Source organism: Delphinus delphis, chromosome 1, assembly GCF_949987515.2.
Source record: "Delphinus delphis chromosome 1, mDelDel1.2, whole genome shotgun sequence".
NCBI lineage: Eukaryota > Metazoa > Chordata > Mammalia > Artiodactyla > Delphinidae > Delphinus > Delphinus delphis.
Window position 1 is genome coordinate 159,719,222 of NC_082683.1, and position 23,863 is coordinate 159,743,084.

Genomic DNA, 23,863 nt, shown 5'->3' on the forward strand with positions numbered 1-23,863 from the left:
ATTGATGCATATTAGATGATTAACATTCAAACTGATTGTTGACAGAGTTGGATTAATATCTACGATACCTGTTACTATTTTCTATTTGGTGCCCTTGTTCTTAATGCCTTTTTTATCTCCTACTCTTTTTTTTTTAACTTTTTATAGTAGTTGCCATAGACTTTGCAATGTACATTTACAACTAATCCAAGTCCACTTTCAAATAATATTATACTGCTTCATGGGTAGTGCGAGTACCTTATAATAAGAAAATAATCCTAATTCCTCCAGTCCCTTGTATCACTGCTATGATTCATTTCACTTATGTGTAAATAAATACTTATATACGATATATACATAAGCATATATTTTGAACAATCAGTTATCTGTTAGATCAATGAAGGAGAAGAAAAAAAGAACTTTTTATTTTACCTTCACTTATTCCTTCTTCAATACTTTTTCTTTCTTTATTAGATGCAACAATACTATATTATTTATATATAATTTTTCTTCTCTCTGAAGAACTTCTTTTAACTTCTTCTAAAGAACTTCTTGCAAGGCAGGTCTACTGACAAAAAGTTCCTGCAATTTTTGTTTGTGTGAGAAAGTTTTTATTTCTCCTTCACTTTTGGTTTTTTTTTTTCTTTTTTGGGGGGGCTGCATTGGGTCTTTGTTGCTACACATGGACTTTCTCTAGTTGTGGCAAGTGGGGGCTACTCTTCATTGTGGTGCACGGGCTTCTCATTGTGGTGGCTTCTCTTGTTGCAGAACACGGGGTCTAGGCACACGGGCTTCGGTAGTCGCAGCACACAGGATCTGAAGTTGCGGCATGCAGGCTCTAGGGTACGCAGGCTTCAGTAGTTGTAGCACGCAGGCTCAGTAGTTGTGGCTTGCAGATTCTAGAACACAGGCTCAGTAGTTGTGGTACACGGGCTTAGTTGCTCCACAGCATGTGGGATCTTCCTGGACCAGGGATCAAATCCATGTCCCCTGCATTGGCAGGTGGATCCTTAACCACTGCGCCACCAGGGAAGTCCTCTCCTTCACTTCTGAATGATAATTTCACAGGGTACAGAATTCTAGGTTGATAGAGTTTTTTTCTCCCAAAACTTTAAATATTTCACTACACTCTCTTCTTGCTTGCATAGTTTCTGAGAAGTTGGATGTAAATTCTTATCTTTGTTCCTCTATACATGTGTTTTTCCTCTGGCTTCTTTAGGATTTTTTTCCTTTGATTTTCTGTAGTTTAAAAATGATATGCCTAGGTATAGTGTTTTGGTATTTATCCTGTAGGGTGTTCTCCAAGATTCCTGGATCTAAAGTTCACTGCCTAACATTACTTGGGGAAATGCTTATTTTTGTTTCAAATATTTTTTCTGTTCCTTTCTCTCTTTCTTCTCCTTCTAGTAATCACATTTCAGTTATGTTACACTCTTTGTAGTCCTATAGTCTTTGTATTTCCTGTTCTATTTTTTTTCGTTGCTTTTCTGTTTGGAAACTTTCTATTCAGATATCCTCAAGCTCAGAGATTCTTTCCCCAAGCATGTCCCGTCTACTAATATTAAAGAAATTCATCATTTCTGTTACAGAATTTTTTATTTCTAGCATTTCTTTTTGTTTCTGTCTTAGGAGTTCCATCTCTCTGCTTGCACTGTCCATCTGTTTTTATATGTTGTCTACTTTATCCAATAGAGCCCTTAGCATATAGCTGTTTTAAATTCCCAGTCTGATAATTCCAACATCGCTGTTATATCGGGTTCTGAAGTTTTCTCTTTATCTTCAAATTGTGTTTGTCCCCTTTTAGTATGCCTTGTGATTTTTTTTTTCTCGATAGCTGGATATGACATACTGGGTAAAAAGAACCGCTGTAAATAGACCTTTAGTAATGAGGTGGTGAGTTGTGGGGAGAAAGGAAGTGTTCTATGGTCTTATGATTAGGCTTCAGCCTTCTAATGAGCCAGTGCTTCTGGACTGTGAACATCACAAGTGTTAATCAGGTTTTTTTTCTGCTTCTCTAGGTGAGAGAATGGCTAGAGTGGACTGGAGTTGGGTATTTCCTTCTTCCCACATGGAAGGCAGAAAGGACTGGAGGTGAGTATTTCCCTTCTGTCAGGTGCAATGCTAGAGCTGACAAGTCTGGGTATTACCATTTCTCCAGGTCAGTTAGGCTCCAGTAATACCCCAGCAGGTTAGGATATGATAAACTAATTTCTCCTCAGGGCAGGCCTTGTTAGGAAGTACAAAGCGCTCTGGTGTTTTTCAAAATGGTTCCTCTTCCCCTTCCCCTACCAGAAGCATGAGGGAATTTTTCTCCAATATTTACTGTGAGAATCTGGTCAAGCTCCCTGAGATAAAACTCACAAAAGTATGGACTCCCTCCCATGACTAGGTTCCCCTGGTGTTTTTAACCCTCAGATTTGTCTACACTGAGCCCCCATCAATTCATCTGTTACAGTTCAGGTTTTCCTACTCCAGGATTGGTTTCTGCTCATGAATTTTTGCTCTGGAAAGCTGTGACTCCGTGGATTAACTTGTCTGTCTCTTCAATTTTGGAGACAGTAGGTTGCCCTGTCTCCTTACCTCTCTTACAGATCCAAGAAGAGTTGCTGATTTTTCAGTGTCTTTAGCTTTTTACTTTTTGTTAAAATGGAGTGATAAATTCTATGCTCTTTACCTGCAGAACTAGAAATTGGAAGTATAATGTGTTTTCATCTTCCTCTTAAGGCCAGATCTCATAGATCTTCCAGTTCCAGTTCTATTTATAGTTGAGACTAAATTTAGAAATGAATTCCCATAATGTTCTAAGCAGAGATGAATACAAAGGGAAGAAAATGTAACTGATGAACAAGATAAGACAATGCCTGATAGAAATTTTATATGTAATGTATGTGTGTGTGTCTACAAAAGTATCACCACTTACTGTCCTTAAAAAGCCTTAGTTTAGAAAATAAATTATAATGAAAACTATACTTCAACAACTCAGTAATAAAAGACAAAGGTACTTAATTGATTCTTCTATTTATTAGCTGTCAAAAGACATTATTTGTAGTAGCTGAACTGGGCTGATTTTCTTTTCACCTTAGAAATATTTCACCCATGAGACATATATAATATTGCCCAAGACTTGCAGCGTGATAAAAACCTGACCAAATTTCTAATAAAGAAATTTTTCATTCACACATTTAAAAAAATAAGAAGAAGAAAATAAATTGTTTAAGATTCTGAAGGGCAAAGCATTGGTATTTTCTGTCTGGACATTTTACTAAACAAAATCTTACAAGACTAGGTTTTCCTATGTGCTCAAATATTGAAAATTTATTGTTTGTTTCCAGAATGTCTTTTACACTGAATTTAATAGCTAAATTATTTAAACTCTATGTACATAACACAATACCAAAGATTTGAAAATTGATCTGCGTAAATGATGAGCATAAAACGTGTGAGACAGAGAAACAAAATACGCAAATTTCCTAAATATTTCAATATCTCCTCAATGCTTAAAACTCACATGGCTCTATAAACTTTAAAATTTTTATAAATATTAAGAGCAAATGCCCTACTGCATTTCTGCTTCTACCTCAAATCCTCACATAATAAATTAAGTCATGTTGCTTGGAGAAAAAGGAGCTAGCCTCTGTTACTTAGAATAAACATTAGAAATGTTTCCCCTAAAAGAAAGAAAAGATAAAGAATAACCTAAGTGAAGTGATTCAATGAAGAACACTGTACAAATAGCACTCCCCCATCAAATTGTGTATAATATTCTCCATGAACAAGAAAGAAAACAGACATGGACCAGTAGAAACAGGAATCCAGCAGAATAGTGTTGTTCAGAGAAACCACCTGGGAACCTTGTTAAAAATGCAGATTCTAATTCACTAGGTCTGGAGGGGGCTTCTCTGCGTTTCTAACAAGGTTCCAGATGATACTGATGCCGCCTGTCCATGGACCATACTGTGAGTAGCAAGAGAGTAATAACATCCACACCTCATTTGCGGGGGTAAAGTTGTGCCCAAAGACTGCCAGTTAGCTTTATCGGCTTCGCCACAAGGAAGGGTGCACGTCTTGGGAAACCGGGCATCTCTATGCGGGAGTTAGAATGAGCTTAGGGGGCTCACAGAATGGGCTCTGGGTTTGAGCTGGGTGATTTGGGACAACTGGCCAAGGAAGTGGAAGGCTGTTCTGGAGTCAAGGTTGTCAAGAACCAGAGATAATTTATTGTCTGGATAGCTTAATAATTTTTATCTAGGAAGCAGGAGGAACAAAGAGGGCTAGAGTAGATAAAGAAGCAATAGTAAGTCACTGGTGTTACGGAGGACATAGAATATGCTCAGCTAGAGAATTAATGGGAAGAACTGTCCACGTTATTACATAATTCCCAATCCCCTTATGGGGATCCTTGTACTGGTATCAGAAAGATCAACTCTTTCTGGGCAGAACATGGAAGCAGAACCACACAATAAGCAAGAGTCTTGGAGGTACTGACTAGCAAATTAATATCCTTTGGGGCTTGGTGACCAGGGGACTACCCACATTACATGACTTTCACGAAGGACCCATAAGGAAGGCAGGTGCAGAGTAGAGCAAGCAGATTGGCTGGCACAATGCCAAGGACCAGTGCTCAGAAATTACCATCAGCATTTAGAGGTTGCCTTTAAATAAAAAGAAACCACTGGATAAATACCTCTTGTAAACACTATGTGAGGGAATGTATTGCAGCACTTAGTATATAGTAAGGGCGTCAGACTCTTGATTATAATCTGGCTCCACACTTAATACTCATATGATTTAGGATAATTTAGTTAGCTTTTTCAACTTCCTACTCCTTGTCTATAACACGGAGACAATACTGCTAACTTTATTTTAAGAAGTAAAATTAATAATATATGCAAAACATTTAATGTAGTAAGTAGCCTCATACTTGGTCTTTCATAAAGGGCAGTTCTTACTATCTTCCAAATTATCCTCAACAAAATTTAAGTTAACATATTATCAAACCAGACTCAAATGCTAGGAAAACATAAATTCATCCAACAAATTCTGCTACTGTGTGCCAGACACCATGTATGCAAGAGAAATACAATATTTAAAAAGGTACCTGCCTCCTGGAGTTTACAATCTAGCATAAAGCAACAATTAATCTGACAATGAAAAGAAGTACTGGATGTTACCAGAACACATAGCAGAGAGATCTAAAGCAGAGAAGTAGTATGAGACAGGGAAGTCTCCTCAGAAAAAGAAAAACCTGAAGGAAAAGTAACAGTTCTGGAGAAACTTCAAGTTATGGCTACACGAGGAAGTCAGTAATTCAACGCTACACAGAACAAGTATAAAGTCGGACAAAATTATACTAAAATTTACAACATTTCTGGGTACTGAAAATAGACCAAAAGCAGATAACAAGTTGGAAAGCATTTATTTTTCAAAATCTGCTAGAGGCTTATTTATATAATCAATATAAAAATTATCAATGAGATATTTTACTTTCTGCATTTCATACTATGTTGCTGAAATCCAGTTTGTATTTCACCTTAGCATATATCAATTCAGACTTGCCACATTTCGAGTGCACACCAGCCACAGGTGGCTAGTGGCTATGGTATTGGACAAAGCAGCCCCAGAGCCATCACCAGAAGAAATAATCCAAAAAAGATGACTTTTAAAAATCAGCAAATTTAAAAAAAAATTAGCAAATTAAAAAGGTACACTCAAAATACATTTACTTAAAAAAAAGAAGACAGTAACAAAGGACAGAGGAATAAAAAAGATATGAGACCCACAGAAAACAAACAGCATAATGACAGACATAAACTCAACTACATCAAATATTACATTAATGTGAATGAACTAATAAACATTTAAATCTACAGGGAACTACTGTCAGACTGCATTAAAAAAAAAGCAAGATCAAACTGTATGCTATCTAGAGAAGATACACTATACATTCAGATACAAACAGGCTAAAAACAAAACAAATCAGTAACCACAAGAGTGCAGTGGCAACTATATTAAATAGTCTTTAAGACAAGAATATTACTAGAGACAAAGAAAGGTATTTCATAATGAAAAGAAAGACATTTCATAATGAAAATCTGGACATGTTAAGAAGGGGAACAACAAGAATGTTCTGAGCATTAAAGGTTCAGAAGTAAGAAAGGTGTTTCGCTTTCCTGCTGATACTACACTTCCACTGCATCTCAGCATTGCATAGCGGAGCAGCCCTATAATTCTCATCTTACTATGCATTTAAACATACACTTGCACCACCCAGAACAGTGACCCCAACATTGTGCATGACCCAACTCATCCTTCAAATTTCAGGCTGGCTATAAAGGCTTTACTGAATCCTAGGCTCTCACCACAGCTTGCACACCTATATTAAAGCACTCATTGTTCTACAATTATCATTTTGGTATCTCTCTCTCTCCAGACTTTCTGAAAATAAGAACCATCATATTTTTTCTTTGCATTTTCTAATTCTTTCAAAAACTATGACCCATAATAGGTGTTCAATAAATGCTTGCTAAACAAATGAAAAACTGAACATACATAGCAAAGACCACTGTTGGTAGAACTGGGAGTTTAAGATCAAGGTTATTTTTCACAATTCCCTCAGAGAAGTTAAAATAGAGTCACTAGGAAGCATATAGCACATGAAGAAATTGTTATAAGTGATAACAATCATAGTAACCAACATAAAGGAACATTTAGTATGTGTTAAGCACTGCTCTAGGCAGTTAGCATATATTAATTCGTTTACCTCAAAATAACTCCATTAGGAAGGTACTAGCTTTACCACCACTTCAGAGAAGGGTCAACAACAAAAAACTCAATAAAATAAATGGACATTTCTCCAAAGAAGATATACAAATAGCCAAAAAGCATATGAAGAGATGCTGAACATCATTAATCATCAGGGAGAAAAATATTAATCAAAACCACAATGCTATACCGCTTCAAACACCAGGATGGATATAATAAAAAAGCAGACAATAAACAAGTGTTGTTGACCAGAGGGCAGACAGCAGAAGCAAGAAGAACTACAATCCTGCAGCCTGTGGAACGAAAACCACATTCACAGAAAGACAAACAAAATGAAAAGGCAGGGGACTATGTACCAGATGAAGGAACAAGATAAAACCCCAGAAAGGGCTTCCCTGGTGGCGCAGTGGTTGGGAGTCCGCCTGCCAATGCAGGGGACATGGGTTCGTGCCCCGGTCCAGTAAGATCCCACATGCCGCAGAGCGGCTGGGCCCGTGAGCCATGGCCACTGAGCCTGCGCGTCCGGAGCCTGTGCTCCGCAATGGGAGAGGCCACAACAGTAAGAGGCCCACGTACCACAAAAAAAAAAAAAAAAAAAACCAGAAAAATAACTAAACAAAGTGGAGATAGGTGACCTTCCAGAAAAAGAATTCAGAATAATGACAGTGAAGATGATCCAGGACCTTGGAAAAAGAATGGAGGCAAAGATCGAGAAGATGCAAGAAATGTTTAACAAAGACCTAGAAGAATTAAAGAACAAACACTTAGAAGAATTAAAGAACAAACAAACAGAGATGAACAATACAATAACTGAAATGAAAAACACACTAGAAGGAATCAGTAGCAGATAACTGAGGCAGAAGAATGGATAAGTGACCTGGAAGACAGAATGGTGGAATTCACAGCCACAGAACATATTGAGAAAATAAAATGAAAAGAAGAGAAGACAGCCTAAGAGACCTCTGGGACAACATTAAACGCATCAACAATCACATTATAGGGGTCCCAGAAAGAGAAGAGAGAGAGAAAGGACACAAGAAAATATATAAAGAGATTGTGGTCGAAAACTTCCCTAACACGGGAAAAGAAATAGCCACCCAAGTCAGAAAGTGCAGAGAGTCCCAGGCAGGATAAACCCAAGGAGAAACACACCAAGACACATAGTAATCAAGTTGACAAAAATTAAAGACAAAGAAATAACGTGTATGTGGAACATACGTGCATGTAGGTGGAACCTAGAAAAATGGTACAGATGAACCAGTGTGCAGGGCAGAAGTTGAGACACAGATGTAGACAACAAACGTATGGACACCAAGGGGGGAAAACTGCGGTGGGGTGGGGATGGTGGTGTGCTGAATTGGGCGATTGGGATTGACATGTATACACTGATGTGTATAAAACTGATGAGTAATAAGAAACTTCAGTATAAACAAACAAACAAAAAAACAACTAACACTAAACTTTCTTTGGGTTATTTGTATGGAAATATGTTAATATAAATGTTTCAGACATTACATGAAATTTCTAAAAATCTTATGTGTTCTGGTATAATGTTATGTCATAATTCTAGTTATTACTTTAAAATGTATATCTCAGAAATCACTAACTTTCCTTGTCAATTGTATTATTATGAACTTTCATCAAATCTTTAACCGTGGTAATTTTAAAGTCTTTTGTCATTTACCGACAGTTCTGGGTATACTCTGACACTTCTGCAAAAATGTTCCTATAAAAGGGCTTCATCTTCAAGGAATTCATGGAAAACACTCTGACAAGTACAGGTTTCTGGTAACTGACTATACTGCTGAACTGAATGAATAAGCATTTTCAGAACTCTAATGGAAAACTGATGAATTCATAAAAGTGCTAACAAAAGATCAAGATGAAAAAAAAATTAATTATATGGGACTGAGTGAACTGATGAGGATGATTATAATTTTTGTGACTTTCTGTTTGAATAATAAAAAAAATCCCACGAGGACTCAGAGGAAAAAAATATACAAATCAATTTTCACTGCAAAGTAAAGGAGCTGTTACAGTGGAGGATTACTGGACTGAATGTCAATATTATGACATAGTATGAGTGTGTTTCATGTTTGGTAATTGCAATCATTGTTGCTTTTGTTGTGGTCATCCATTCACAATGCTTGGTGTCAGTGTACTTCTCTCTTGTAAAAATAAAATACAGTGTGTGTGTGAAACAAAAAAAGACAAACAAAAATTATTAAAAGCAACAAAGGAAAAATGACAAATAACATACAAGGGAACTCCCATAAGGTTAATAGCTGATTTCTCAGCAGAAACTCTACAAGCCAGAAGGGAGTGGCACGATATATTTAAAATGATGAAAGGGAAGAACCTACAATCAAGATTACTCTACCCGGCAAGGATCTCATTCAGATTTGACGTAAAAATCAAAAGGTAAGAGAATTCAGCACCACCAAACCAGCTCTACAACAAATGCTAAAGGAACTTCTCTAAGTGGGAAACAAAAGAGAAGAAAAGGACCTACAAACACATACCCCCCAAAATTAAGAAAATGGTAACAGGAACATACATGTCGATAACTACCTTAAATGTGAATGCATGAAATACTCCAATCAAAAGACACAGGCTTGCTGAATGGATAAAAAACAAGATCCATATATATGCTGTCTACAAAGACATCCACTTCAGACCTAGGGACACATACAGACTGAAAGTGAAGGGATGGAAAAAGATATTCCATGCAAATGGAAATCAAAACAAAGCTGGAGCAGCAATACTCATATCAGATAAAACAGACTTTAAAATAAAGAATGTTACAAGAGACAAGGAAGGACACTACATAACAATCAGGGGATCAATCCAAGAAGAAGACATAAAAATTATAAATATATATGCACCCAACATAGGAGCTCCACAATACATAAGGCAAATGCTAAGAGCTATAAAAGGGGAAATCGACAGTAACACAATAATAGTGGGGGACTTTAACATCTCACTTTCACCAATGGACAGATCATACAAACAGAAAATTAATAAGGAACCACAAGCTTTAAATGACACAATAGACCAGAGAGATTTAATTGATATTTATAGGACATTCCATCCGAAAAAAGCAACTAACACTTTCTTCTCAAGTGGACACAGAACATTCTCCAGGACAGATCACACCTTGGGTCAAAAATCAAGCCTCAGTAAATTTAAGAAAACTGAAATCATATCAAGTATCTTTTCTGACCACAACGCTATGAGATTAGAAATGAATTACAGGGGAAAAAACATAAAACACACAAACACATGGAGGCTAAAAAATACATTACTAAATAAACAAGAGATGACAGCAGAAATCAAAAAAGAAATCAAAAAATATCTAGAGACAAACGACAATGAAAACATGACGATCCAAAACCTATGGGATGCAGCAAAAGCAGTTCTAGGAGGGAAGTCTATAGCACTATGATCCTAACTCAAGAAACAAGAAAAATCTCAAATAAACAATCTAACCTTACACCTAAAGGAACTAGAGAAAGAAGAACAAACAAAACCTAAAGTTACCAGAAGGAAAGAAATCATAAAGATCAGAGCAGAAATAAATGAAATAGAAACAAAGAAAACAAGAGCAGGGATCAATGAAACTAAAAGCTGGTTCTTTGTGAAGATAAACAAAATTGATAAACCATTAGCCCGACTCATCAAGAAAAAGAGGGAGAGGACTCAAATCAATAAAATTAGAAATGAAAAAGAAGTTACAACAGACACTGCAGAAATACAAAGCATCCTAAGAGAGCACTACAAGCAACTCTATGCCAATAAAATGGACAACCTAGAAGAAATGGACAAATTCTTAGAGAGGTATAACCTTCCAAGACTGAACCAGGAGGAAATAGAAAATATGAACAGACCAATCGCAAGTAAAGAAATTGAAACTGTGATTAAAAATCTTCCAACAAACAAAAGTCCAGGACCAGGTGGCTTCACAGGTGAATTCTATCAAACATTTAGAGAAGAGTTATCATTCATCCTTCTCAAATTCTTCCAAAATATGCAGAGGAAGGAATATTCCCAAACTCATTCAAAGTGGCCACCATCACCCTGATACCAAACCAGACAAAGATACTACAAAAAAAGAAAATTACAGACCAATATCACTGATGAATATAGATGCAAAAATCCTCAACATAATACTAGCAAACAGAATCCAACAACACATTAAAAGCATCATACACCATGATCAAGTGGGATTTATCCCAGGGATGCAAGGATTCTTCAATATACGCAAATCAATCAATGGGATACACCACATTAACAAATTGAAGAATAAAAACCATATGATCATCTCAATCGATGCAGAAAAAGCTTTTGACAAAATTCAACATCCATTTATGATAAAAACTCTCCAGAAAGTGGGCATTGAGGGAAACTACCTCAACATAATAAAGCCCGTATATGACAAACCCACAGCCAACAGCATTCTCAATGGTGAAAAACCGAAAGCATTTCCTCTAAGATCAGGAACAAGATAAGGATGTCCACACTCACCACTATTATTCAACATAGTTTTGGAAGTCTTAGCCAAAGCAATCAGAGAAGAAAAAGAAATAAAAGATACAAATTGGAAAAGAAGTAAAACTGTCACTGTTTGCAGATGACATGATACTATACATAGATAATCCTAAAGATGCCACCAGAAAACAACTAAAGCTAATCAATGAATTTGGTAAAGTTGCAGGATACAAAATTAATGCACAGAAATCTCTTGCATTCCTATACACTAACAACAAAAGATCAGAAAGAGAAATTAAGGAAGCAATCCCATTCACCATTGCAACAAAAAGAATAAAATATCTAGGAATAAACCTACCTAAGGAGGTAAAAGACCTGTACTCAGAAAACTATAAGACACTCATGAAAGAAATTAAAGATGATACAAACAGATGGAGCAATACACCCTGTTCTTCGATTGGAAGAATCAATATTGTTCAAATGACTATAGTACCGAAAGCAATCTAGAGATTCAATCCAATTCCTACCAAATTACCAATGGCATTTTTTTTACAGAACTAGAAGAAAAATCTTAAAATTTGTATGGAGACACAAAAGACCCCAGATAGCCAAAGCAATCTTGAGGGAAAAAAACGGAAATGGAGGAATCAGACTCCCTGACTTCAGACTACCCCACAAAGCTACAGTAATCAAGAAAATATGGTACTGGCACAAAAAAAATATAGATCAATGGAATAGGATAGAAAGCCCAGAGATAAACCCATACACCTATGGTCAACTAATCTATGACAAAGGAGGCAAGGATATACAATGGAGAAAAAGACAGTCTCTTCAATAAGTGTTGCTGGGAAAACTGGACAGCTACATGTAAAAGAACAAAATTAGAACACTCCCTAACACCATATACAAAAATAAACTCAAAATGGATTAGAGACCTAAATGTAAGACCGGACACTATAAAACTCTTAGAGGAAAACACAGGAAGAACACTTTTTGACATAAATCACAGCACAATCTTTTTTGACACATCTCCTAGAGTAATGGAAATAAAAACAAAAAGAAACAAATGGCAAATGGGATGTAATGAAACTTAAAAGCTTTTGCACAGCAAAGGAAACTATAAACAAGACAAAAAGACAACCCTCAGAATGGGAGAAAATATTTGCAAATGAATCAATGGATGAAGGATTAAGCTCCAAAATATATAAACAGCTCATGCAGCTCAATATTAAAAAAACAAACAACCCAATTAAAAAGTGGGCAGAAGGGCTTCCCTGGTGGTGCAGTGGTTGAGAGTCCACCTGCCGATGCAGGGGACCTGGGTTCGTCCCCCGGTCTGGGAGGATACCACATGCCGCGGAGCGGCTAGGCCCGTGAGCCATGGCCACTGGGCCTGCGCGTCTGGAGCCTGTACTCCGCAATGGGAGAGGCCACAACAGTGAGAGGCCCACGTACCGCAAAAAAAAAAAAAAAAAAAGTGGGCAGAAGACCTAAATAGATATTTCTCCAAAGAAGACATACAGATGACCAAGATGCACATGAAAAGCTGCTCAACATTACTAATTATTAGACTAATGCAAATCAGTACTAAAATGAGGTATCCCCTCACACCGGTTAAAATGGGCATCATCAGAAAATCTACAAACAACAAATGCTGGTGAGGATGTGGAGAAAAGGGAACCCTCTGGCACAGTTGGTGGGAATATAAATTGATACAGCCACTATGGAGAACAGTATGGAGGTTCCTTAAAAAACTAAAAATAGAATTACCATATAACCCAGCAATCCCACTACTGGGCATATACCCAGAGAAAACCATAATTCAAAAAGACACACGCACCTCAATGTTCATTGCAGCACTATTTACAATAGCCAGGATATGGAAGCAACCTAAATGCCCACAGACAGACGAATGGATAAAGAAGATGTGGTACATATATACAATGGAATATTACTCAGCCATAAAAAGGAACAACTTTGGGTCATTTGTAGAGACATGGATGGACCTAGAGACTGTCATACAGAGTGAAGTAAGTCAGAAACAGAAAAACAAGTATCATATATTAACGCATATATGTGGAATCTAGAAAAATGGTACAGATGAACCAGTTTGCAAGGCAGAAATAGAGACACAGATGTAGAGAACAAACGTATGGACACCGAGGGGGGAAAACCCCGGGGGGGTGGGGGGGGTCATGAATTGGGAGACTGGGATTGACATGTATACACTAATAGGTATAAAATAGATAACTAATAAAAATCTGCTGTATTAAAAAAAAAAGTGTTGTCAAGGATGAGGAAAAATTAGAACCGTCACACATTACAGGTGGGAATGTAAAATGGTGCATCGCTTTGGAAACAATTTGGTAGTTCCTCAAAATATTAAACATAGAGTTACCATATGATACACCAGATTATGGAGTGAGAGCTGATGGTTAAAGATTTTCTTTTAGGGGGAACAAAACTGTTCTAAAACTGGTGATGGTTGCACAACTCTGAGAATATATTGAAAAAGACTGAATTGTACAATTTAAATGGGCAAATTGTATAGCCTGTGAATTGCATATTTTAAAAGCACTAACTTAAAAAAAATTAACTCACCCATTATTATATAGTTATTAACTGGCAGAGCCAGAATTTGAACCCAGGCAGCCTGATTCTGTGCTCTGGATACCTGCATACTTCACAAAGTTCAAAACAGAAGCATTATACTTAGCTCATCTTCAAAAAAGGACTGCATCTAAATATCTAAACCTAAGCAATAAATTTTAATATAAGCATTTTTCTATTAATGTAATATTTTTTTAAAAACCTAAGTAGCATAAGAACAAAATTTATGATATAAAAAAATCTAAAGGGAAATTATTTCTAACTCCTTTCTGTACTTTGGTGACATCCTATGGTAAAAAATGAAAGCTAGCTTTAGCTGTTGAAAGAAGATGATTTTTCCATATGGATTCTGTTTTTCTTAGTTTTAGTTATACTTATTTCATATAAACAGAAAACAAGGAAAATCTAAACAGTTATATTATTCCTCCCTAGTGTCATATCCTAAAACTGTTATCCTGTGTTCTTCAGGGAGGGGGTTAGACTAGTAGGCAAATGATATTTGTATTTTGATTGCTCTTTTTAGCATTTACCTGAAATATTAGACAAACTAACTCATATAACATAGGTGTGTAAGTGATGAAACCAATGATCTCTAACACATCTGGAAACTGAGGAAGTACTCATTTCCTTGAAGAATGGAATCCAAACGGCTAGTACTAACCAATACACACTGTGAGATCCCTCCCGTGCACCTCCTCTCCATAATGAAAGGAAGTTTAAACCCACTGTACACAAACCTGACTACACAGACAAGACCTGATGTCAGAACACCACAGAGAGGGCCTTGCAGTATGAACATACAGCACCAGAATAACTGCTATTCGGCAGATGCAAAGCCTCAATCATTGCTACCAACCTTTAGAATCCTGCTTTGAACTTCACTGCATCACAGTCTTTTGATGTAGAGATTAGAATATCTCCAAACAAGAAACCACCAGTATCAAGTACTCAAGCTTAAATCCTATTGCTGTAAAGAGACTGAACAGTAAACAGCAGTAATCAACTCATTAATTTAGCTATTCTTTATCATGTAAGAGTGACAATTTGGCCACCTGTTGGATAGAACCACCTGGGAAAACAGCCTTAATGTGAAGAAAAGGGTTCAAACTCCCTCCATTTTAAAACAAAACAGAAGATTGAATTTCTACCATTACCCCCAAGCAAACAATCTATAACCAAGTAACATGGATTTTAAAATATAAATGTTTGAGATGAAACCAACTAAATATATTACCATACAAATCCACACATATATGCAAGTACATGTATAGAAATAAGTCATTTTTCTCCATCCCTGAAATGTTCAACATTGGCCAGATAAGCAACCTCAACACCAACATCACTCATACATTCCTACGGGGAAAGATATTTTCTATTTCCTTTCAGCCGGAGACAAATTTACTCTTTTCAGAATCATCTGATTGCCCTGAGGGTTTCTCTACAAGTAGACAGAGCCAAAGCACTGGCTGTCAGGGTGCCTTTGACAAGTTCTCCCATTTTCACAAATGGACCACGTGCATCATCCCTTCAATGGGGACCACCGCCGTGAGGCAGGCAAGGGGGCTGCAATCACTGGCTCTGTGTTCTGCCCCCGCCTGAAAAGTATGAGCAAGGACATCACATGCCCAGAGCCTGCAGATGTCAAGACACCTACATCAAGTACATGAGAGGGTAGAGGAGCTTTTAAACCTGATTTTAAAAGTACAAAGTAAGCAAAATGTATGAGGTAGTCTATCACCGTGGTCCCCAACCTTTTTGGCACTAGGGACCGGTTTCGTGGAAGACAATTTTTCCACTGGCGGGAGGGGGCACGGGGGTATGGTGCAGGCGGTAATGTGAGCGATGGGGAGCGGCAGGTGAAGTTTTGCTCGCTCGCCCACCACTCACCTCCTGCTGTGGGGCCCAGTTCCTAACAGGCCGCAGACCAGTACCGGTCCATGGTCCGGGGATTGGGGACCCCAATCTATCAGGAAAAAGGAAGATGTCTGGTGCAAATAAGACCTTGGTGAAGGGTCTGTGTGGCAGTGAGGGTTACTGTATCTCACCATGGAGGGAGCCTTAGGAACACACCCCAAAATACTGGGGAGTCTTAGGAAAATATCATTCACTTTAAGATTGAGATAAAAGTAGGAGTTGCTTTTAATGCATCTATTTCATAGAGACATACTGTCTTCTGCAAATCAGGCGTTACAGGGAACTTTGTATCTGTATCTCAATGATACAGCATGTCTCCCCTTTTCTCAATCCTATACTCTTTAGAAATTTTAGTTTTACCTTCTCAGCTAGTTAATTATTTATTATTCAAAAGTGATGGTTCACACAGGCTCACTTACTAATTACACCTCGAACTATAAAGCCCTCTGAGCTTCTGCTCCTCTTTATCACCCTATATGGATCATCAGGAAGCTTCTGAATTAGAATTGGATTAATGTCATCATCATATATGAATATTTTGTGCATATTGGACTAATTCAGGATAGCTTTCATAAAACTAAAGAATAAACTATTATGCAATCTCAGTTTATTTTGATATTTATAAGATAACCAAAGCTTTCATATAGTCAGCAAGTATAAAAACTGTACTTAGCCAAGTGAATAAATAGATAGTAATAATATTTCTTTGCAAAGTGTGGCTTAAGACAAAGTAAAAAGTGTGTCACTGTGACATCAATTTTCCAGAGATTGCTAGGAATCCTTAGAATTTGTGCTCTCTTGGGAAAACTGTTCAATTTCTTATCTGCCTGTTGGACCATGAATTTTTAGGACACAGTCCAATCATATACTAGCTCTGTCATCTTCCTGACTACGTGAGATGGTTGATTCCTTTGCTGTCTGTGCTAGAAAACTGTCTCAGAAGATAGGAGCTATTCTAGCACAAGCCCTAAATCCCTCACTTACCCATTATCAAAAATAATAAATGTTTATTATTGCCAGGCCCCTAAGAAGCTCATGATCTAGTAGGGAAAAATATATATAAACAACTGTTAAAGGTATGATAAAAGTTATAACAGCGGTATGTACAAGGTGCAGTGGCGATGAACTCTGCTTAAGAAAAGCTTTACAGGGCCTCCCTGGCGGCACAGTGGTTAAGAATCCACCTGCCAATGCAGGGGACATAGGTTCGAGCCCTGGTCCGGGAAGATCCCACATGCTGTGGAGCAACTAAGCCCGTGCGCCAGAACTACTGAGCCTGCACTCTAGAGCCTACGAGCCACAACTACTCAGCCCACGTGCCACAACTACTGAAGCCCATGTGCCTAGAGCGCATGCTCTGCAACAAGAGAAGCCACCGCAATGAGACGCCTGCACACCACAACAAAGAGTAGCCCCCACTCACGACAACTAGAGAAAGCCCGCACGCAGCAACGAAGACCCAACACAGCCAAAAATAAATAAAAATAAATAAATTTATTGAAGATAAGAAAACAAAACTTTATAAATGAAATACTTGACATGGTTCCTAAAGGATCAGTAAGGTTCTCCAGCAGGCTGACAAGAAAAAGGAGGATATTCCAGCCATCAGGAAAAGCACGTGCAAAAGTACAGTGGCACGAAAGAGCACAGTCCATTCAGAGAACCATAAGTAGCCTAGAATGACAGCTGCACAGAGCATAAACAGGGGAACACTGGGGGCTGAGGTTAATTAGATAAGCAGAAGCCAAAAGGAGCAGGAGTCAGAAAACAAAAATTTAGAATGAGATATGCACAGGGAGGAAGAAAAACAGGTGAGATCACTCTCAGAAGCCAAGGAAATGGAGAATTCAGTCTGCACACAGCTGTATAAAATAGATGCAAACTAGATCTAATACCCAGCCCTCTTGCTACTATTCCTAAAAGACTGATTCACACATGGTCAACTGCCTAGCATACCCAGTCATACCATAAAGGAGTAATCTTGAGATGGCTGTAGATTTTCTCTTGTGATTTCAATTATACACATACACATATTTAAATAAACTACCATTGAAAATGGTACTGGGAAAGAGAAAAAAAGATGAGAAAGACAGATACCTACCCCTAAGATCTTATATCCTACCAGGCTATAAAGTTATTTATGCATTTATAGCAATATGTCATCCTGTAAAATTTATTATAGAGACTAGATATGAGACATTCCATGTCCATAAATAAGATGTATTAACATCAACTTTAAAATTATTTGTGTTTATGGATTAAAGACCTCAACGTAAGGCTGGATACTATAAAACTCAGAGAGAAAAACATAGGCAGAACACTCTCTAACAGAAATCACAGCAAGATCTTTTTCGATCCACCTCCTAGAGTAATGAAAATAAAAACAAAAATAAACAAATGGGACCTAATTAAACTTAAAAGCTTTTGCACAGCAAAGAAAACCATAAACAAAACGAAATGACAAGCCTCAGAACAGGAGAAAATATTTGCAAACGAAGCAACCAATAAGGGATTTATCTCTGAAATATACAAACAGCACATGCAGCTCAATATCAAAAAAACTAATAACCCAGTTAAGAAACGGGCAGAAGATCTAACTAGATATTTCTCCAAAGAAGACATACAGATGGCTAAAAAGCACACGAAAAGCTGCTCAACATCACTAATTATTAGAGAAATGCAAATCAAAACTACAATGAGGTATCACCTCACACCAGTCAGAATGGCCATCATCAAAAAATCTACAAACAATAAAATGCTGGAGAGGGTGTGGAGAAAAGGGAACCTTCATACACTGTTGGTTGGAATGTAAACTGGTAGAGCCAGTATGGAGAACAGTATGGAGGTTCCTTAAAAAACTAAAAATAGAGTTACCACATCATCCAGCAATCCCACTCCTGGGCATATATATCTGGAGGAAATCATAATTTAAAAAGATACATGCACCCCACTGTTCACTGCAGCACTATTTGCAATAGCCAGGACATGGAAGCGGCCTAAATGTCCATCAACAGAGAAACAGATAAAGAAGACGTGGTACATATACACAACGGAATATTACTCAGCCATAAAGAAGGACAAAATAATGCCACTTGCAGCAACAGGGATAGACCTAGAGATTGTCATACTGAGTGAAGTAAGTCAGACAGAGAAAGACAAAAATCATATGATATTGTTTATATGTGGAATCTCAAAAAGGGCTACAAATGAACTTGTATACAAAAACAAAATAATGTTACAGATGTAGAAAATAAACTTATGTTTACCAGAGGGTAAGGGGGAGAGGGATAAATTGGAAGATTGGGGTTGACACATACACACTACTATATATCTATATAAAATATAGATATTTTATATCTATATAAAATATAGATATTTTATATCTATATAAAAATAGATATTTTATATCTACATAAAATATAGATATTTTATATCTATATAAAATATAGATATTTTATATCTACATAAAATATAGATAACTGTTATCTATTTAGATAACTATTATCTATTTTATATAGATATACATATTTATCTATATAAAATAGATAACTAATAAGGACATACTGTATAGCACAGGGAACTCTACTCAATACTCTGTAAAGGCCTATATGGGAAAAGAATCTAAAAAAGAGTAGATATATGTATATGTATAACATTCACTTTGCTGTACACCTGAAACTATCAAACATTGTAAATCAACTATACCCCAATAAAATTTTTTTAAAAAGAAAAAAATTATTTGTGTTTAGAAACATAAAATTCAAGGATAGAAATGAAAGATTCTGATCTACAAATCAGTACATGTTAATTATTAATTTATATAATGCTCTCATGGCATCCAAGTATTAAAAACTCTGACATTAATAAGCCATTCAACAAAACTAATATAGTATTGTAAGTCAACTATACATCAATAAAAAATAATTTTAAAAAGCCATTCAACAAGATCACAGAAATTACAGTCATATTTTTAAGCGACAATTTTCATCTTTGCCTTTTATCCCCTTAGATTGCTTTTTTAAAAGAAATAAAAGGCAAAGAAACTCCTCTAAGATCAAAAGCTATATATTGGGCTTCCCTGGTGGCTCAGTGGTTGAGAGTCCGCCTGCCCATGCAGGGGACACGGGTTCGTGCCCGGGTCCGGGAAGATCCCACATGCCGCGGAGCAGCTGGGCCCGTGAGCCATGGCCGCTGAACCTGCGTGTCCGGAGCCTGTGCTCCACAACGGGAGAGGCCACAACAGTGAGAGGCCCGTGTACCACAAAAAAAAAAAAGCTATATATTTAAGGTACATAATCCTAAAAACAAATGTTCAATTGCTAAGTGACTAATTTTAACATATGTCATCAGTTTAAGAAGTCACTCATTCATTTATTCATCTAACAATTATTTATTAAGCCAGATACCATTTAGGCAGTGAGGAATAAGCACAGAACAAAGCAGCAACAGTACCTGCCTTCACAAAGCTTCATCTTAAGCTGGAAAATAATTTAACAAGGAACTAAAACACAGTATGTTAAATGCTTTTTATAAATAAGCTTTGCAGCTACACTAGCAATGACTTGCACTTCAACTTTTCATTTCAAATCCATTTCCTAAAAGTCCTTGAGGTATTTAGGTAACTTTAAGAAACAATAACATGGTTGACATTAGTCATTAATTGTGCTATTTTATGACTTCTAATATTGATACAGTATAGATTCCTAGCCACTTCCAAATTCTTGCCCCTTTCAAGCTACTGCAGTTGAGATGGAAAACTTAACACTTTTTTTTAAAAAAAACATAGCAAAACAAACGATACTAGCCATGTAATAAAAGACCTAATACACTAACTTTATTCATTCAGTTATCCTGGGCAGGAAAAAAAAAAGAAAGGACTACGAATTACATGGTATCTGTGCATGTATTCTTTGGAAAGTACTGAAAAATAAAAACATTCACATGGAAAGAAATGACTTTATTCCCACCATTGCCCTTTTTCAGAAACACCTGAAATTCATAAATTTCACAAAATCTGAAATTTATAAATCAAAAAAAACTGGAAATAGTGAATATGGTACTATCTTTTTAAAAAGTGTTTGGGACAGCTGAATATCACAGTATCTTAAGACTTATACTTTCTTAGATTAATTCAATGATCACTTTAAAAGCTAAAAAAAACATTTCTAGGTAACCAAGAAGAGCCATTAAAATGGAAAACACTGATAATACTAAAATCTAAAAATAAGATATGTAATAACCATATAAAGTTTTAAAACATCCCAGTAATACTATTTTTAAAGCCCAGAAACATATTATATTATATTATTATTATAATGCATTCTAGCCTAGGATAAAATAACCTCTTTAAGCAGTACATACTACCTTCACCCATCCTTTCTTTTTCCGACAGAATGGCAAAAACAAAATTCCAATATTTTTATTGTAATCATAGGAACATTAATTCAATATATATGGAGTTAACATATCAAAATACAGATGTTTATTCATCCTATTGTGTAAATTTAAGATTACATTTGCTGATTACCTATTTTCCAAATTTATGAGATACCATAATGAAATGTGAAGCAAAACTGTTCAAAACCACTTAAACTTGAGTCCTGATGTGCTAAAATGATTAACAACACCATCTTAAAGATGATCCCACATCTGAGCACGAGATACCTCTGTGATTTCAGGGCACAAATCCCTCTATCCATCAAACTAAATGGAAGGTTGGAAAGGTTAATAGAGACAGAGTATCTGTAATAGACTTCCACATTTCATTCTCTACTCAATATACTCCAACGATCATTGAGCTATTTGTAATGTTCTTATGAATCAAGGCTCCCTTCACATTCTAGACAGAGACTAGAAGCTGCGGTGTGAAGTGATAAAGCTCACCTTTGCAAATCCTCATCAAGCTGTTCTGATGATTAAATCTATGTGAGGCTTCATAAACAATTGAAGCACAGGCACAACTTTAATTAAAAACTCAAATGGCACTGCTAAACACCTAAATAAAACATGAACAAGAACAACAGTCACCTGCAAAGAGCAATGCCAATTTCCAGCCTCTGTTTACCAAAAGAGATTTTTCTCTATTCACACAGTCACCCAGGCTGTGTGATCCCTGGGCTAGCAGTAGCAGTCAATAATTTAAAATTATGGAAATAAATTTTGAATGCATACTTACATTTTATTATGAATTGCACAGTAGCTGTAGAAAATTGTTACAGACAGAAAAAAAATGAAGTTCTCTCATTTGCTAAGCTGACACCCAATTCTATCCTATTTTTTCATAAAGATTCACCATTGAAAAAAACACCCCAAATCTTCACATGGCAGACTGCTGACAAATCAAGGTCAATTTACTCTACTTGTGGCTGATTAAGGGTAATCCTGGGACTACATGACTTTTTTTTTTACTTCATCCCTGACTGAAGGACAATTTCTAGAAGAGTGAGACTACAGAGCTGGCTGGATGAGTCACAGTCCAAGCCAGAAGGTTGTAGGGTCAGAAAGATTTGTGCTGGAGAGCCATACACACGGCCTGGAACATAAAGTTGCTTTTGTTTTCCTTTATTTGCCTACCTTGAATTCAAATTTCCCTGGTGCTATGCTGCCTTTGTTGGTTTAAGTGACAGAGCCAAACTGTAACCTCTTTCCATTTATACTTTGTCTCCCCTCAGGGTCATATAATCCTGACGGTTCTAGCCAGCTCCATGTATAGAGAACATAAAGGATTTGGGTCGGAGACACCAAGGTTGAACATTTAGCTCCATCTCTTACTAGCTGTGTGATCTTGGAGAAGTTAGTTTTCCTCTGTGTGGGTCCATTTCTTCACTTATTAAATGAAGATAATAAAATTTCTCACGACTGTTATGAGAAAAAATAAGATGACATATGTGACAGTGCCGGGTACCCAGAAAATAATATATGTTAGTTCCCATCTCTTCTCCCTATTTTAAATATAGCCTATATTCCAGGTCCCTCCTTCCTACTGCTCTCTCCTTCTGAGAGGTGGATAATCTATGCCCTATCCTTGCTACCTTCAAACAATAACGCAACAGAAAGTGTAATCAACCGAAAGAACGTTTAACTAGGAAACAACCCATAAGTCCACTGACAGGAGAATGAATAAAGTGTGATATATTCTATACAGTGGACTATCATATAGCAGTGAAAATGAATGAACTATAGCTACGTGCAATAACAGATGAATCTTGAAAATGTAGAGTACCAAAAAAATCCCATAAGACTACATTCAGCAATGATACCACTTTATAGAGCTCAAGAAATAAGAATATCTATGTTTAAGCATACCTACATTTGTGATAAAACTAAGCATAGAAAAACATCTCAGATACCCTGATTCAAAGTCAATGTTTTCACAGAAATTTATTCATGTTTGAATACACACTTAAATTGGAATGTATACTGCACTATTCATGGACGCACAAAACACAAACAACCTACTTCTGTTCTAATATTGTTGATTGTTTTTAAATAAAGCCAGCAACTTACGCTACCTTTCATTTACCTACCTTGAATTCACATCACGATGATGGCTCTAAATGGAAATTTTCTGATTTTTGTTATAAAAGCTTTCCACATACTGTGGCAACCACAGCTGTTGATGTCAGCAGCATCATGGCAACTGTGAAGGGTCAGCAATTTAGTTCTTTCGTATCGAGGTCTCGGCTGTAGATTCCATCTGTGCTGTCTTCAGGCTGAAGGGAATAAATTTCCTCCAGCCTGAAAACTGAAACATATGCTGCAATAATTAAAGGTTTCTGGAGCCAGTTCAGCAGTGCTAGGGATCCTGAAGCCGATGACCTGTGAGCACACCAGAGGACTTTACACGGGGCACCCACCTGCTAAACAAAGGACACCTCTGAAGGCATGGCACTAAGGCCTCCGTATCCAAAAAGGCAGAAAGAAGTCAGTCCCACTCCCTATTTTCTATACCTTATAGCAGACTTGCTCCTACTGAAACACAGGGTGGTGGTTTTGCAAGTCCAGCATTTTCTCTTTGCGTCCCCTTTACTTACCTAGACCTGCACTAACACTAGCCACATGTGGCTATTTATATTTAGACTAATTAAAATTCAATGAAATTTTAAAATTC

At 36.8% G+C, this 23,863-nt stretch overlaps 1 protein-coding gene across 1 annotated transcript in view; it reads right to left on the reverse strand.

Moving 5' to 3' along the window:
* SMYD3 (SET and MYND domain containing 3) overlaps positions 1-23,863 on the reverse strand; it is a 714,060-nt gene that overhangs the window by 560,338 nt on the left and 129,859 nt on the right. The gene's annotated exons all lie outside the window — the stretch shown is intronic.